The 17,094-nt window shown below is 36.8% G+C and overlaps 1 non-coding gene across 1 annotated transcript; it reads right to left on the reverse strand.

The window, feature by feature from the left end:
* Window positions 1–4,836: 4,836 nt before the first annotated feature.
* LOC112753250 (small nucleolar RNA R71) lies at window positions 4,837–4,944 on the reverse strand. Its single transcript, XR_003177643.1, has one exon. It is a non-coding gene; the product is annotated as a small nucleolar RNA R71 (small nucleolar RNA).
* Window positions 4,945–17,094: the final 12,150 nt, after the last annotated feature.

Raw genomic sequence — 17,094 nt, forward strand, 5'->3', positions numbered from 1 at the left:
AGTGAGATCTTAGGTTAATCGAGGATTCAAATTTTAAGCTCACTTGACCATATACATCCCTACCTTTACCCTAGCCCCATTACAACCCACGAATAAGACCTCATGATACTTGTATGCATGCATTGAGTAATTGTTGATTTTTAGATGAAAGACAAATCTTGGAAAGCATGATTAGGAGAGGATTGAGTGACGAACCCTATACACTTGAGCGAATAGAGCGGATACACTTCCGGTGAGGGTTCGATGCTCAAACCCTTGTTCCCGACTTTCACGAGCGTTCATCTAGCAAGTTATATGCACTTCATATTGATGTTCAAATTGGTAGGATTTATGGACTACATGTCATTTTTACCCTATATGCTCATATGTGTTCTTGGAGGATAGATTTACCCTTAACCAAGTAGGTAGATGCCTTTACATTAGTTGCATGCATTCATCTAGGTGATTTGCACTTCATGAATAGTTTCTTCCCATGGTTTTTGGTCTTTTTATTTTTAGTATGAGGACATGCTTGGTTTAAGTGTGGGGAGGTTTGATAAACCCCAATTTTGTGGTTTATATTGTTTAGAATTTGAAGAGTTTTGTCAATATTTTCCGCATTTATTCACAAGAATTGCATGGTTTTGTGTTCTCTTCCTAGTATTGCTTCATGATGGAAAACATACTTCTTTTGCCTTAAAATTGCCATATTTTGATCCTCTTTTATTACCATTCGATGCCGTGATGTGTTTGTTGAGTGATTCCAGAGTTTATAGGGCAAGAATGGCCTAGAAAAGAGAAAGAAATCATACACAAGTGGAAGGAACATGAAGAGTTGAATTTTGGGGAATTCAGCTTCGACGCGCACGTGCACCTCACGCGCACGCGTGGGTGCGGAAAGTTGGGAATGGCGCGCGAAGGTTGGCGCATCCGCGTGGATTAGCGAAATCTCCATCGATGCGCATGTGTGCTGAACACGCACGCGTGGATCGCAAAATTCAATCGACGCGCAAGCGTGCATGACGCGTACGTGTGACAAGCTGCATGTGACCTCATGATGAGCAGATAATTTATACGCTTTTTGGCATTGTTTTTACATAGTTTTTAGTATGTTTTAGTTAGTTTTTAGTATATTTTTATTAGTTTTTATTTAAAAATCACATTTCTGGACTTTACTATGATTTTATGTGTTTTTCTGTGATTTCAGGTATTTTCTGGCTGAAATTGAGAGACCTGAGCAAAATCTGATTCAAAGGCTAAAAAAGGACTGCAGATGCTGTTGGATTCTGACCTCCCTGCACTCGAAGTAGCTTTTCTGGAGCTACATTGGCGCGCTCTCAATTGCGTTAGAAAGTAGACATCCAGAGCTTTCTAGCAATATATAATAGTCCATACTTTGCCTGAGTTTTGATGACACAAACTGGCGTTCAAATCCCAACTTCCTGCCCTATTCTAAAGTTAAACGCCAGAAACAGGCTACAACCTGGCGTTTAACTCCAAGAGAAGTCTCTACACGTGTAAAGCTCAATGCTCAGCCCAAGCACACACCAAGTGGGCCCGGAAGTGAATTTCTGCATCATTTACTTATTTCTGTAACCCTAGCTACTAGTTTAGTATAAATAGAACTTTTTACTATTGTATTTTCATCTTTGGACATTTAGTCCCTAGACCTTTGAGCCTGGCCATTCGGCCATGCCTGGACCTTCATCACTTATGTATTTTCAACGGTGAAGTTTCTACACCCCATAGATTAAGGTGTGGAGCTCTGCTGTTCCTCGAGTATTAATGCAAAGTACTATTGTTCTTCTATTCAATTCAAGCTTATTCCTGTTCTAAGATATTCACTCGCACTTCAATCTGATAGATGTGATGATCTGTGACACTCATCATCATCCTTCCTTATGAACGCGTGCCTGACAACCACTTTCGTTCTATCTGCGAGAGCTTGAGTGCATATCTCTTGGGTCTCTAATCAATGATGCACATCGTTTCCCCTCTGACAATGGGACATCTAAATCTGAGATTAGAACTTTCGTGGTATAGGCTAGAATCAATTGGCAACATTCCTGAGATCCGAAAAGTCTAAACCTGGTATGTGGTATTCCGAGTAGGATCTGGGAAGGGATGACTGCGATGAGCTTCAAACTCGCGAGTGTTGGACATAGTGACAAACGCAAAAGGATCAATGGATCCTATTCCAACATGATCGAGAACCAACAGCTGATTAGCCATGCGGTAGCTGTGCCTGGTATTTTTCATCCGAGACGAGAAGTCCGACAGTTGATTAGCCGTACAGAAACCGTAGAGAACCATTTTCACTGAGAGGACGGGAGGTATCCATTGACAATGGTGATACCCAACGTACAGCTTGCCATAGAAAGGAGTATGAATGATTGAATGGAGGCAGTAGGAAAGCAGAGATTCAGAAGGAACAAAGCATCTCCATACGCTTATCTGAAATTCTCACCAATAAATTACATGAGTATCTCTATTTTAATTTATATTCTATTTATCTTTTAAATTATCAAAACCTCATAACCAATTGAATCCGCTTGACTGAGATTTACAAGGATGACCATAGCTTGCTTCAAGCCGACAATCTCCGTGGGATCGACCCTTACTCACGTAAGGTTTATTACTTGGACGACCCAGTGCACTTGCTGGTTAGTTGTGCGGAGTTGTGAAAAGGAGTTAATATTACAATCGTGCGTACCAAGTTTTTGGTGCCGTTGAGATCACAATTTCGTGCACCAAGTTTTTGGCGCCGTTGCCGGGGATTGTTCGAGTTTGGATAACTGACGGTTCATCTTGTTGCTCAGATTAGGTAATTTTATTTTATTTCTAAAGCTTTTATTTTTGAAAAATTTTCCAAAAAATAATAAATTATTCTATGTTCTTCAGAATTTTTAAGAATGAATTCTAGAGTTTCAGATGATGCTTTTATCATCACAAGAGTCAATTGATTCCCATCAATTTGGCTATTGTATGTAATGTCCTGTTGAAGCTTGTTTTGCCCTGTCTAATCTCTTTAGACAGAAGCTTTAGACTAAAATTGCATGATTCCTAGAATATTTATTTAAAATTTTGAGTTTCTTATTTCCTTTTTCCAAATAATTTTCGAAAAATCCAAAAAAAAATTTAAATAAATCATAAAACCAAAAATATTTTGTGTTTCTTGTTTGAGTCTAGTGTCAAATTTTAAGTTTGGTGTCAATTGCATTTTTCTTATGTTCGAAAACTCATGCATGTGTTCTTCATGATCTTCAAGTTGTTCTTGATGATCTTCTTTGTTTGATCTTTGCATTTTTATGTTTCGTGTGTTTTCTTGTTTTTCGTATGCATTTTTGAATTATTAGTGTCTAAAGTTTAAAAATTTTTAAGTTTGGTGTCTTGCATGTTTTTCTTTTCTTAAAAATTTTCAAAAATAAGTCTTGATGTTCATCTTGATCTTCAAAGTGTTCTTGGTGTTCATCTTGACATTCAAAGTATTCTTGCATGCATTTTGTGCTTTGATCTTAAATTTTCATATTTTGTGTCAATTTTGTGTCTTTCTCTTTCCTCATTAAAAATTCAAAAATAAAAAAAAATATCTTTCTCTTATTTTCTCATAAATTTCGAATATTTGAGTTGACTTTTTCAAATTTTTTTAAAATTTAGTTGTTTCTTATGAGTCAAGTCAAATTTTCAATTTCAAAATCCTATCTTTTCAAATTATTTTCAAAAAAACAAATCTTTTTCATTTATTTCTACATATTTTCGAAATATTTTTTTTATTTTCAAAATATTTTTCTCATTCTTACTTCATTTTTTCGAAAATCTTGCTCACATTTAATGTTTTAATTCAAAAAATTTTCAAGTTGTTACTTGCCTATTAAGAAAGGTTCAATCTTTTAATTTTAAAATTATATCTTTTAGTTTCTTGTTAGTCAAGTAATCAACTTTAATTTCAAAAATCAAATCTTTTTAATTTCCTTTTTAAATCTTTTTCAAAATGATTTTCAATCATATCTTTTTCAAAACCACCTAACTAATTTTCTCTCTCTAATTTTCGAAAACTCCTCCCCCTTTTTCGAAATTCCTGTTAATTAACTAATTGTTTTAAATTTTAATTTAATTTAATTTTTCTTTTTAATTTTTGAATTTTTAATTAATATTAAAAATAAAAACAAAAATATTTTTATTTTATTTTATTTTAATTAATTTTCAAATTTTTCTCTTCTCCTTCTTCTATTCTTCTCTTCTTCTACTCACATAAAGAAATCTCTATACTATGACATAGAGGATTCCATACTTTCTTATTCTCTTTTCTTTCATATGAGCAGGAATAAGGATAAAGGCATTCTTATTGAAGCTGATCCTGAACCTGAAAGGACTCTAAAGAGGAAACTAAGAGAAGCTAAAGAACAAAACTCTGGAGAGGACCTAACAGAAATTTTCGAAAAAGAAGTAGAGATGGCAGCCGAAAATAATAACAATGGTGGAGATTCAAGGAAGATGCTTGGTGACTTTATTGCACCCTCTTCTAACTTCTATGGAAGAAGCATCTCAATTCCTGCCATTGGAGCAAACAACTTTGAGCTTAAGCCTCAATTAGTTTCTCTAATGCAACAGAATTGCAAGTTTCATGGACTTCCATTGGAAGATCTCCATTAGTTCTTAGCTGAATTCTTGCAAATCTGTGACACTGTCAAGACCAATGGAGTTGATCCCGAGGTCTACAGGCTTATGCTTTTTCCTTTTGCTGTAAGATACAAAGCTAGAACATGGTTGGATTCACAACCTAAGGAAAGCCTGAACTCTTGGGAAAAGCTGGTCAGTGCTTTCCTGGCCAAATTCTTTCCACCTCAAAAGATGAGCAAGCTTAGAGTGGAAATCCAAACCTTCAGACAGAAGGAAGGTGAGTCCCTCTATGAAGCTTGGAAAAGATATAAGCAATTGATCAAAAGGTGTCCTACTAACATGCTTCCAGAATGGAGCATCATATGTATATTCTATGATGGTCTGTCTGAGTTGTCAAAATGTCATTGGACCATTCTACAGGAGGATCTCTTCATCTAAAAACCCCTGCAGAAGCTCAGGAACCCATTGAAATGGGTGCAAATAACTAGTTCATGTACTCCTCTGAGAGGAATCCTGTGAATAATGGGACGCCTCAGAAGAAAGGAGTTTTTGAAATTGATACTCTGAATGCCATATTGGCTCAGAACAAAATATTGACTCAGCAAGTCAATATGATTTCTCAGAGTCTGAATAGATTGCAAGCTGCATCCAACAGTACTAAAGAAGCATCTTCTGAAGAAGAAGCTTATGATCCTAAGAACCCTGCAATGGCAAAGGCGAATTACATGGGAGAACCCTATGGAAACACCTATAATCCTTCATGGAGAAATCATCCAAATTTCTCATGGAAGGACCAACAGAAGCCTCAACAAGGCACCAATAATAATGGTGGAAGAAACAGGTTTAGCAATAGCAAGCCTTTTCCATCATCTTCTCAACAACAGACAGAAAATTTTGAACAGAGCCATTCTGGCCTTGCAACCATAGTCTCTGATCTATCCAAGACCACACTAAGTTTCATGAATGAAATAAGGTCCTCCATTAGAAATTTAGAGGCACAGGTGGGTCAGCTGAGTAAGAAGATTACTGAAACTCCTCCCAGTACTCTCCCAAGCAATACAGAAGAAAATTCCAAGAGAGAGTGCAAGGCCATAACCATTACCAACATGGCCGAACCTGGAGAGAGTGAGGAGGACGTGAGTCCCAGTGAGAAAAGCCTCATGGGATGTCCTCTGGACAGCAAGGAGTTTTCCTTTGAGGAACCAAAGGAATATGAGGCTCATACAGAGACCATAGAGATTCCATTGAACTTTCTTCTGTCCTTCATGAGCTCTGATGAATATTCTTCCTCTGAAGAGGATGAAGACATCACTGAAGAGCAAGTTGCCAAGTATCTAGGAGCAATCATGAAACTGAATGCCAAGTTATTTGGTACTGAGATTTGGGAGGATGAATCCCCCTTGTTCACCAATGAACTGAATGCATTCATGAGGCAGACATTACCTCAGAAGAAACTAGATCCCAGAAAATTCTTCATACCTTGTACCATAGGCACCATGACCTTTGAAAAGGCTCTGTGTGACCTGGGGTCAGGGATAAAACTCATGCCATTATCTGTAATGGAGAAACTGAGAATCTTTGAGGTACAACCTACAAAAATCTCACTAGAGATGGCAGACAAATCAATGAAACAAGCTTATAAACTAGTAGAGGATGTGCTAGTAAAGGTTGAAGGCCTTTACATCCCTGCTGATTTCATAATCCTAGACACTGGGAAGGATGAGGATGAATCCATCATCCTTGGCAGACCCTTCCTAGCCACAGCAAAAGCTGTGATTGATGTTGACAGAGGAGAGTTGGTCCTTCAGTTAAATAAGGACTACCTTGTATTTAAGACTCAAGGTTCTCCTTCTGTAACCATGGAGAGGAAGCATGAAAAGCTTCTCTCAATACAGAGTCAAACAAAACCCCCACATTCAAACTCTAAGTTTGGTGTTGGGAGGCCACAACCAAACTCTAAGTTTGGTGTTGGGAAGCCACAACCAAACTCTAAGTTTGGTGTTGAGAGGCCCCAACCCTGCTCTGATTATCTGTGAGGCTCCATGAGAGCTCACTGTCAAGCTATTGACATTAAAAAAGTGCTTATTGGGAGGCAACCCAATGTTATTTAATTATATCTATTTATTTTCCATTGTTATTTTATGTTTTCTGTAGGTTGATGATCATGTGAAGCCACAAAAATAACTGAAAAATAAAAAACAGAATGAAAAATAGCATTAAAATTAGCACACCCTGGAGGATAAGCTTACTGGTGTTAAACGCTAAAAACAGGCTACAGCTTGGCGTTTAATGCCAGAAACAAGCAGCAGTCTGGCGTTAAACGCCAGGATTGCACTCTAAGGGCATTTTTGCACGCCTCAATGGAGCAGGGAAGATAAGTCCTTGAACCCTCAAGATCTGTGGACCCCACAGGATCCCCACCTACCCCATCTCTCTCTCTTCCACCTTTTCATAACACTCTTTCCCAAATACCCTTCACCAATCACATCCATCCACTCTTCCCCAAAACCCCCACCTACATCCAAATTCAAAATCTTTTCCCTCCCAAACCCAACCCTAATACATGAAACCTAACCCTCCCCCCACCCCTATATAAACCCCTCACCACTCCTTCATTTTTACACATTACAACCACTACTTCTACCCCTTGGCCGAACCACATATCTCCCTCCATCTCCTCTATTTTCTTTTTCTTCTACTATTTTTTTTCTTCTTTTGCTCGAGGACGAGCAAACCTTTTAAGTTTGGTGTGGTAAAAGCATAGATTTTTGTTTTTTCATAACCACTAATGGCACCTAAGGCCGGAGAAACCCCTAGAAAGAGGAAAGGGAAGGCAAAAGCTTCCACCTCTGAATCATGGGAGATAGAGAGATTCATCTCAAAAGCCCATCACTAAGAAAATGATGGAGCAAACAAGAGAGCCCACTCATGGACCTCAACAAGAGCATGAGGAAATTCCTCATGATGAAATCCTTAGATGCCTCAAGGGATGCACTTTCCTCCACAAAACTATTGGGAGCAAATTAACAATTCCCTAGGAGAATTAAGTTCCAACATGGGACAACTAAGGGTGGAGCACCAAGAGCATTCCATCCTCTTCCATAAAATTAGAGAAGATCAAAGAGTCATGAGGGAGGAGCAACAAAGGCAAGGAAGAGACATAAAGGAGCTCAAGCATTCCATTAGATCTTCAAGAGGAAGAACTAGCCGCCATCACTAAGGTGGACCCGTTCCTTAATCTCTTTGCTCTTATTTTTCTGTTTTTGGTTTTGAACTTGATGTTTTATCTATGTTTTATGCCTTTACTACATGATCATTAGTGTCTAGTGTCTATGTCTTAAAGCTATGAATGTCCTATGAATCCATCACCTTTCTTAAATGAAAAATGTATTTAATCACAAAAGAACAAGAACTACATGAATTTCGAATTCATCCTTGAAATTAGTTTAATTATTTTGATGTGGTGGCAATACTTTTTGTTTTCTAAATGAATGCTTGAACAATGCATATGTCTTTTGAATTTGTTGTTTATGAATGTTAAAATTGTTGGCTCTTGAAAGAATGATGAAAAAGGAGAAACGTTATTGATAATCTGAAAAATCATAAAAATTGATTCTTGAAGCAAGAAAAAGGAGTGAATAAAAAGCTTGCAGAAAAAAATATGCGAAAAAAAAAAAGAAAAAGAAAAAGCAAGCAGAAAAAGCCAAGAGCTCTTTAAACCAAAAGGCAAGAGCAAAAAGCCAGTAGCCCTTAAAACCAAAAGGCAAAGGTAAAATAAAAAAGATCCAAGGCTTTGAGCATTAATGGATAGGAGGGCCTAAAGGAACAAAATCCTGGCCTAAGCAGCTAAACCAAGCTGTCCCTAACCATGTGCTTGTGGCGTGAAGGTGTCAAGTTAAAACTTGAGACTGAACGGTTAAAGTCGTGATCCAAAGCAAAAAAAAAGAGTGTGCTTAAGAACCCTGGACACCTCTAATTAGGGACTCTAGCAAAGCTGAGTCACAATCTGAAAAGGTTCACCCAGTAATGTGTCTGTGGCATTTATGTATCCGGTGGTAATACTGGAAAACAAAGTGCTTAGGGCCACGACCAAGACTCATAAAGTAGCTGTGTTCAATAATCAACATACTGAACTAGGAGAATCAATAACCTTATCTGAATTCTGAGTTCCTATAGATGCCAATCATTCTGAACTTCAAGGGATAAAGTGAGATGCCAAAACTGTTCAGAGGCAAAAAGCTACTAGTCCCGCTCATCTAATTGGAGCTAAGTTTCATTGATATTTTGAAATTTATAGTATATTCTCTTCTTTTTATCCTATTTGATTTTCAGTTGCTTGAGGAGAAGCAACAATTTAAGTTTGGTGTTGTGATGAGCGGATAATTTATACGCTTTTTGGCATTATTTTTACATAATTTTTAGTATGTTTTAGTTAGTTTTTAGTATATTTTTATTAGTTTTTATTTAAAAATCACATTTCTGGACTTTACTATGAGTTTGTGTGTTTTTCTATGATTTCAGGTATTTTCTGGCTGAAATTGAGAGACCTAAGCAAAATCTTATTCAGAGGCTAAAAAAGGACTGCAGATGCTGTTGGATTCTGACCTCCCTGCACTCGAAGTAGCTTTTCTAGAGCTACAGAAGTCCAATTGGCGCACTCTCAATGACGTTGGAAAGTAGATATCTAGGGCTGTCCAGATATATATAATAGTCCATACTTTGCCCGAGTTTTGATGATGCAAACTGGCGTTCAAACGCCAACTTCCTGCCCTATTCTGAAGTTAAACACCAGAAACAGGTTGCAAACTAGAGTTACATGCCAGAAACTGGCTACAACCTGGCATTTAACTCCAAGAGAAGTCTCTACACGTGTAAAGCTCAATGCTCAGTCCAAGCACACACCAAGTGGGCCCGAAAGTGGATTTCTGCATCATTTACTTATTTCTGTAACCCTAGCTACTAGTTTAGTATAAATAGAACTTTTTACTATTGTATTTTCATCTTTGGACATTTAGTCCCTAGACCTTTGAGCCTGGCTATTCGGCCATGCCTGGACCTTCATCACTTATGTATTTTCAACGGTGAAGTTTCTACACCCCATAGATTAAGGTGTGGAGCTCTGCTGTTCCTCGAGTATTAATGCAAAGTACTATTGTTCTTCTATTCAATTCAAGCTTATTCCTGTTCAAAGATATTCACTCGCACTTTAGCATGATGGATGTGATGATCCGTGACACTCATCATCATCCTTCCTTATGAACGCGTGCCTGACAACCACTTCCATTCTACCTGCGAGAGCTTGAGTGCATATCTCTTGGGTCTCTAATCAATGATTCACATCGTTTCCCCTCTGACAATGGGGCATCTAAATCTGAGATTAGAACTTTCATGGTATAGGCTAGAATCAATTGGTAGCATTCCTGAGATTCGGAAAGTCTAAACCTTGTCTGTGGTATTCCGAGTAGGATCTGGGAAAGGATGACTGTGACGAGCTTCAAACTCACGAGTGTTGGGCGTAGTGACAGACGCAAAAGGATCAATCGATCCTATTCCAACATGATCGAGAACCAACAGCTGATTAGCCATGTGGTCGCTGTGCCTGGTATTTTTCATCCGAGACGAGAAGTTCGACAGTTGATTAGCCGTACAGAAACCGTAGAGGACCATTTTCACTGAGAGGACGGGAGGTAGCCATTGACAATGGTGATACCCAACATACAGCTTTCCATGGAAAGGAGTATGAATGATTGAATGGAGGCAGTAGGAAAGCAGAGATTCAAAAGGAATAAAGCATCTCCATACGCTTATCTGAAATTCTCACCAATAAATTATATAAGTATATCTATCTTATTTTATATTTTATTTATCTTTTAAATTATCAAAACCTCATAACCAATTGAATCCACCTGACTGAGATTTACAAGGATGACCATAGCTTGCTTCAAGCCGACAATCTCCGTGGGATCGACCCTTACTCACGTAAGGTTTATTACTTGGACGACCCAGTGCACTTGCTGGTTAGTTGTGCGGAGTTGTGAAAAGGAGTCAAGATTACAATCGTGCATACCAAGTTTTTGGCACCGTTGAGATCACAATTTCGAGCACCACCTCATTAAAAGAAATCGTGCCTAGCGATTTCTGAGGCTCAACAGGCCCAAATTCAAGATGGTTCTGCACGGAAAAGACCCAAGAATCCTAGGGGGAGAGAAGGGGATCATTCATTTACACACTTAGAGACAATTTTGGCTAGTTTTTATTTTTTATTTTTTTTTGTGTTCTTCTAGAGAGAGAAACCCTTGTTCCTCTCTAGATCTAGTTTGATTTGATCTTTCCTTGTTGAATTCTGAATTGGATCTTGTTGATTTCTAGTTTTGATTACTTAATTTGAATTTCCTAGTATAATTTTGTTAGATCTTGTGTTAGATTTATGTTTTCTTGTCAATTGTCATTTTCTACCCATTTTGTGAATCTTGTGGATCTTGAATTGATGATTTCCATGATTAATTGTGTTGTTTGCATGATTTTCCATTGATAATTGTTAGTGGGTACCTTTTAATTTCAATTTAATTGCATTTTGAATATGTCTTTTAGTAATGCTTACCATGTATTTGATGAAATGTTTCCTTTGATTATGGAGTAGTTTTCTTTACTCTTGGCCTAGGCTAAGGGAATTGGGTGAAGTTGAGTCATTGGGTCTAATGGGTTTGATGATTTGATAACCCTTAGTGGTCAATTTGATAACCATTGACACTAGCCTACTACTAAGTCAATTGGTAGCTAGGTTGGATCTTATGGATTGATGTTGACCAAGCCATTTAATATACTTCAAGTATACAAGTAAACTTAATGAGTTTAGTTCCTCATAATTGTCAAGATATGGTTATTAGACAAGGATAGTGATCCCAATTCCTATGCTTAGCCAAGAGTTGCTTTTATTAATCATATTTGAAACCCAAAAATTCTAATTACTTTGTCTTAGTTATAGTTACTTATTTAGTTTTAGAGTAGAATTATATTGGATGTTCTCTTATTAGTTTGGATTTGCTCATACCTTGCTTTAGTTACTTGAATTAGTTTCTTGCACCTTAAGATTTCTTGCTTGATAAGTCTCTTAGTTTAATTTCTTGCTCATGACTTGCAACCCCGGAATTCTAACCAATGTTGATGCACATGTTTGCCCGTTCCTTGTGAGATGACCCGAGGTTTGAATACTTCGGTTACTTTTATTGGGGTTGAACTTGTGACAACCAATTCCTTAAAATTTGACCTGAGGGTCGATTATCGGTTTGGACTATACTATTACGAAACTAATTTGAGAAATTCTAGACCAGTATAAATCCTTGGCTATCAGTCACCCTTTTTTAAAAAACCCCGACCATAGACTCTTTTTTGTCACTGTAAAAAACTGTGACCATATACCTCTTTAGGTCACTCCTAAAACCGTGACTATAGATCCTTTTAGACCACCTTTTTTAAAAAACCGTGACTATAAGTACTCTATGATCACCATTTTTTAAAAAGTTGTGACCATAGCTTTTTTTGTCACAGTTAAAAACCGTGACCAAAAACGTAGTCATAAACCCAAAATGTTGTAGTGTGCTCTTATTACATATAAACTATATAGATGTATATAGAGTTTCATAAATCGACTGGTTAGTAACTCCTGACAACTAGTACTGTTGTGATTGCAGCATGAAATGCTAAAAGTTGTGATGTTATATTTTTACCTTGGTCTCTTTCATTCCATCATCTCTTGAATCTTTCCTTTCACAATTTTTATATCTTTGCTTCTCTAATAACCTCTTTCATATATTCTCTTTCTACATCTTTTATTTATTTATTTAGGGTCAAAACTTCATCTATTCAAGGCGGTGTGGTAGATTTGGCCTATATATTTTGACTATTATCTAATCACTTACTCACTTGTTCATAAGAACATGTCCTTCACAAACTAAATTTTTGTTTTCATCTTCCTCACAAGTTGTCTCCATCTCTTTTTCCCAAATTTTTGCATCACTCATGTTAAGTCTATCTGACACTTTCTCTTTGTAAGTCATACAATCAAGGTTCTGAAAATTGGACCAGACTAGCTGGTTCGATCGGTTTAACACGAACCGGCAATGCAAGCGGTCCAGTCCTCCTTCAATAACCGCTGGAGAAAGAACCACTCAAAAACCGGGGAACCGGCCAAAAATTGGCCGGTTTGGCCGGACCGGTGACTGGCCGGTTCCTTTAAACGACGCCATTTTTTAATTGTTTTAAAAAATGAAACCCGATTACCCGACTCGACCCACTCGTGAAGCCCCCTCTTCTTCCCTCGACCCCCATTCATTTATCTCAGTCTCACAATGAACCCTAGCCCTCTGAAGTCTGAAGCATTCCCAGCCCAGTAGCCCTCCATCCGTCGTCGCCGCAGTTCTCAAGTCATCAGCGCCACCGCCGTCGCTTGGTCCTCAGCACCAGTAGCCCTCCATCGTCGCCTGGTTCCCAGTCCAGTAGCCCTCCATCGTCTTCGCTGGCCTCTCGAACCCAGGTGAGTGACTCGTCGTCTTCATCTTCTCTGAACTTCCTCTTCAATTTTTGTTCCATAATATTAATTCTTCAATTCATCTTGGGTCTTGGTTCTTTGTTCTTCGCCTCTTCGGTCTTCTTCGGTCTTCAATTTCTGTTTGTTGTTTAGTATAAGAAAAAAAAATCTTAAAATTAATCTAATTCCAATTTCTATTTTATTGTATTCCAAATTCACCCTAGGAGTTTTTTTTCCTCAGTTGATAGTTTGATATAGAAACATGAAGACGTTCTTAGTTTACCCGTTATGCGATTTTTGTTCAATTTATTGTTGTTTTAGTGTTTTGCACTTTTGCTGCTTTGTAATTGTTAATTTGTTACTCTATTTTAATTTGTTACTTTGTAATTGTTAATTTGTTCCTCTGTTTTGTTAATGCTGGAAAGTGGAAACTTACTCTATTTTGTAATATTGTTGAATGGCTGAATGCTGTAGGCAGAATTGCTGTAGGCAGAATTGCTGTAGGTAGAATTGCTGATATGGTTTTGTGTTGTGGTTAAGAACATGCTATTAATTTTTATTGTGTTTGGCTCCTGCTTTAGGTTTTTAACCATGGTTAATTTTCATGCTGTTAATTTTCATTGTTAATGTTCATTGTGTTGTGGGCTTGTGGCTGTTTTTAATTTCATATCTATTTTATTAATTTCAGTTATGGAAAATAGTATTAATCAAGATGCAACTACTGATAACAATGCTTGTGTGAATAATAACATGCCTATCGATACTCCTATTTCGAATGATGCTGCTAATCCTAATTCCCGTAGTGCTAACGATAGTCAGTCACAATGTTCTTCTAACCTACGGGGAAAAATAGATTTAGCTTGGAAATATGTTGCTCTACAAATGGTGAATGGAAAACCACAATATCAATGTTTATTTTGTCTACAAGTTTTCAATGGAGGTGGAATTCACATGATGAAGAAACATCTAGCAAAGATTACTGGAGACGTGAAAAAATGTCCTAAAGTTCCATATGATGTGGAAAATAGATGGAAAGTTTGTTGAAAGAAATTCAGACCAACAAAAAGAAAAAAAAGTAAGTTTTGGTGAAGAGGGTGGTGATGAGGTAGAGGATGCAATTGATGAGGCAATAGCTCAAGAAGAACAGGAACAGCAGCGTACTTTGAGTCAGCAAGGAGTTGGAGGTGATCCAAAGAAAAAAGCCAAAGTCATTCCTCCTATGTTTGCACCAAGAACAACTTCAGGAGCTTAACCAAGTATTAAAAGTGTTTTGCAAAACAAAGAGGCGATACACGAGGTTGATAAACGGTTTGCTCGGTGGCTTTTGGATTGTAAAATTTCATTTAATGCTGTGATGTCGCCATTTTTCCAAGATATGTTGGATGGTGTTGCTAGCATTGGACCTGGTTACAAAGGGCCTTCTTATGATAAGTTAAGGGTTCATTTGTTGGCTGATCTTAAAAGAGAAAGTCAAATGCTAGTTGCTAGTAAAATGCTAGTTTGGATGGAATGAAACTGGATGTACCCTCATGGTTGATAGTTGGACAGATCAAAGACAAAGAACGTCAATCAATTTCTTGGTGTATTGTTCTAAAGGTTTGTGCTTCGTGAAATCAATAGATGTTTCCAGTATGGTAAAAAAATGCTTCACACTTGTGTAATTTGTTTTCTGAGGTGATTGAATGGATTGGCCCTAATGATATTGTGCATGTTGTGACTAACAATGCGGCCAATTATGTTGCTGCTGGTAGGCTTATCAATAGAAAATATGATAATATCTATTGGTCACCATGTGCTGCTCATTGCCTTAATCTTATTTTAAATGATATAAGCAGCATGGCGCATATTTCTAATCTTGCAACACGTGCTTCAAAGATCACAGTATTTGTGTACAATCATACGGTTTTCTTATCTTGGCTAGGACAAAGACCTCATTGGAGAGAAATTGTACGTCCTGGTGCAACCGATTTTGCAACTGTGTTTATCACATTGAAGAGAATCTTTGACCGTAAAAAGGAGTTGCAAGCATTGGTTGTAGATTCAATTTTCACTGATCACAAATTAAAAAGGAATGCTATTGGTAGAGCTATGAGTGCTATTATTTTGGATTGCAAATTTTGGGACGATTGCTTTATTGTATGTAAACTTGTCGGCCCTCTGATTCACTTGCTGAGGATTGTTGATGCTGATGACAAACTATCTTTGGGATATGTTTATGAAGGAATGCTAAGGGCAGAAGATGCAATTAAGGAGATGTTTAGGCAATCCAAGACTGCATATCAGCCGTACATAGATATTATCAACTCAAGATGGGACAAGCATTTGAAGAAAGATATTCATGCGGCAGCTTACTTCCTAAATCCTAAATTTTTTTTAATGAAAATTATAAAGAAGCATCTGATGTTATGCGAGGTTTGCTTGATCTTGTTACCATGTATTGCAAGTGTAACAAGTTGGATTCAGTTCAGGCAATGAAAGAAATACATTTATATAGAGATCGGAAGAAAAGTTTTGATAGACAAGAAGCCATTCGAGCTGCATCTGAACTTAAGCCTGGTAAGAATATGGCTGAATATTTGTTTAATTAACAGTAAATTGTTTTATGCTCCTGTGTTCTTAATTGATATCTTCTAATATGTTATGGTTTTATAATTGGTAGACGAATGGTGGAGGTTATTCGGAGGCTCTGCTCCATGTTTACAAAAGAGAGTTGTTCGCATTCTTAGCCAACCATCTGCTTCTTCTGGGTGTGAGAGAAATTGGAGTCTTTTTGACCAGATTCATACAAAAAGAAGAAATAGATTGGAGCATGATAGATTGAATGACATTGTTTATGTTACCTATAATTTGCGTCTTAAATCCAGGTAATATATGTTTCATGAAATATCATATCGTTTCATTTGTAATCTTTATCATAAAAAATTTGTAAATTATTAAATCTTCATATATTGTATTTAACTTTTTAGGAAGGAAAAAGAAAAAAGAAAGCAAAAGACACAATATGATCCAATTGATTATGAAAGCATCAGTCAAGTTGACTTTTGGGTGACTGAAGAGGTTGTAGAGAAAGAGCCTGATCTTCCTAGTAATGTGGATGACTTATTGCGTGAGTATAGTATATTTAGTTTCTAATGATTTATTAGAATGTTGTTAGTTTATAATATAATGATAACATGTGTATTTTATTAGGTGAAATTGATGCTGATTTATATCAAAGTGGCGGTGGTAGTAGTGGTCTTTATGCTGCATCTCTTAATTCTTCTGCTCAACAGGGTGGGAATGAAGGTGAAGATCATCCCACCGAAGTAGATTTACAACAAGTTCTTGCGGATTTTGATGATTGATAAACCATGATGTTGGAATTTAATATTTAGATATGCTTTTATTACTATTTAACTTTTGAGTTTGAATTTTGATAAGATCATATGTATTTGGTTGATGATATTTTATGTAGTGTTTTAAATTTTGAAGATATTTTAAGATTTATATTAGACTATAATTATATTTTAGGATGTTTATTTATAATTTATTTATTATTCTATTCTAAAACGATTTTTCCAGTTGAACTACCGATTGGACCGGTTAAACCAATAAATCAGTAAACCAGTAACTAGAACAATTTGATGACCGGTCCAGTTTTCTGAACCTTGATACGATCACTCACGTTAAGTCTATTTGACACTCTCTCTTTATATGTTACAAGTGAATAGGATGTTATTAATGACTCATTACTACATCCGCATAAAAATTTTAATGTAGACAATTATTTAATATGAGTAAAGTATCATTTTTGTTCTCAACGTTTGGGGTAAATTTTAAAGTTGTTTCTAACATTTCAATAATCCTATTTAAGTTTATAATGTTTTAAAATTGGCTCAATATTGTCCTACCATTACAGATCCGTTAACAAAATTGACGGTGGGACAAAATTGAGACGATTTTAAAACGTTAGGTACTTAATTAGGACG

The sequence above is a fragment of the Arachis hypogaea genome, chromosome 15, assembly GCF_003086295.3.
Source record: "Arachis hypogaea cultivar Tifrunner chromosome 15, arahy.Tifrunner.gnm2.J5K5, whole genome shotgun sequence".
Lineage (NCBI taxonomy): Eukaryota > Viridiplantae > Streptophyta > Magnoliopsida > Fabales > Fabaceae > Arachis > Arachis hypogaea.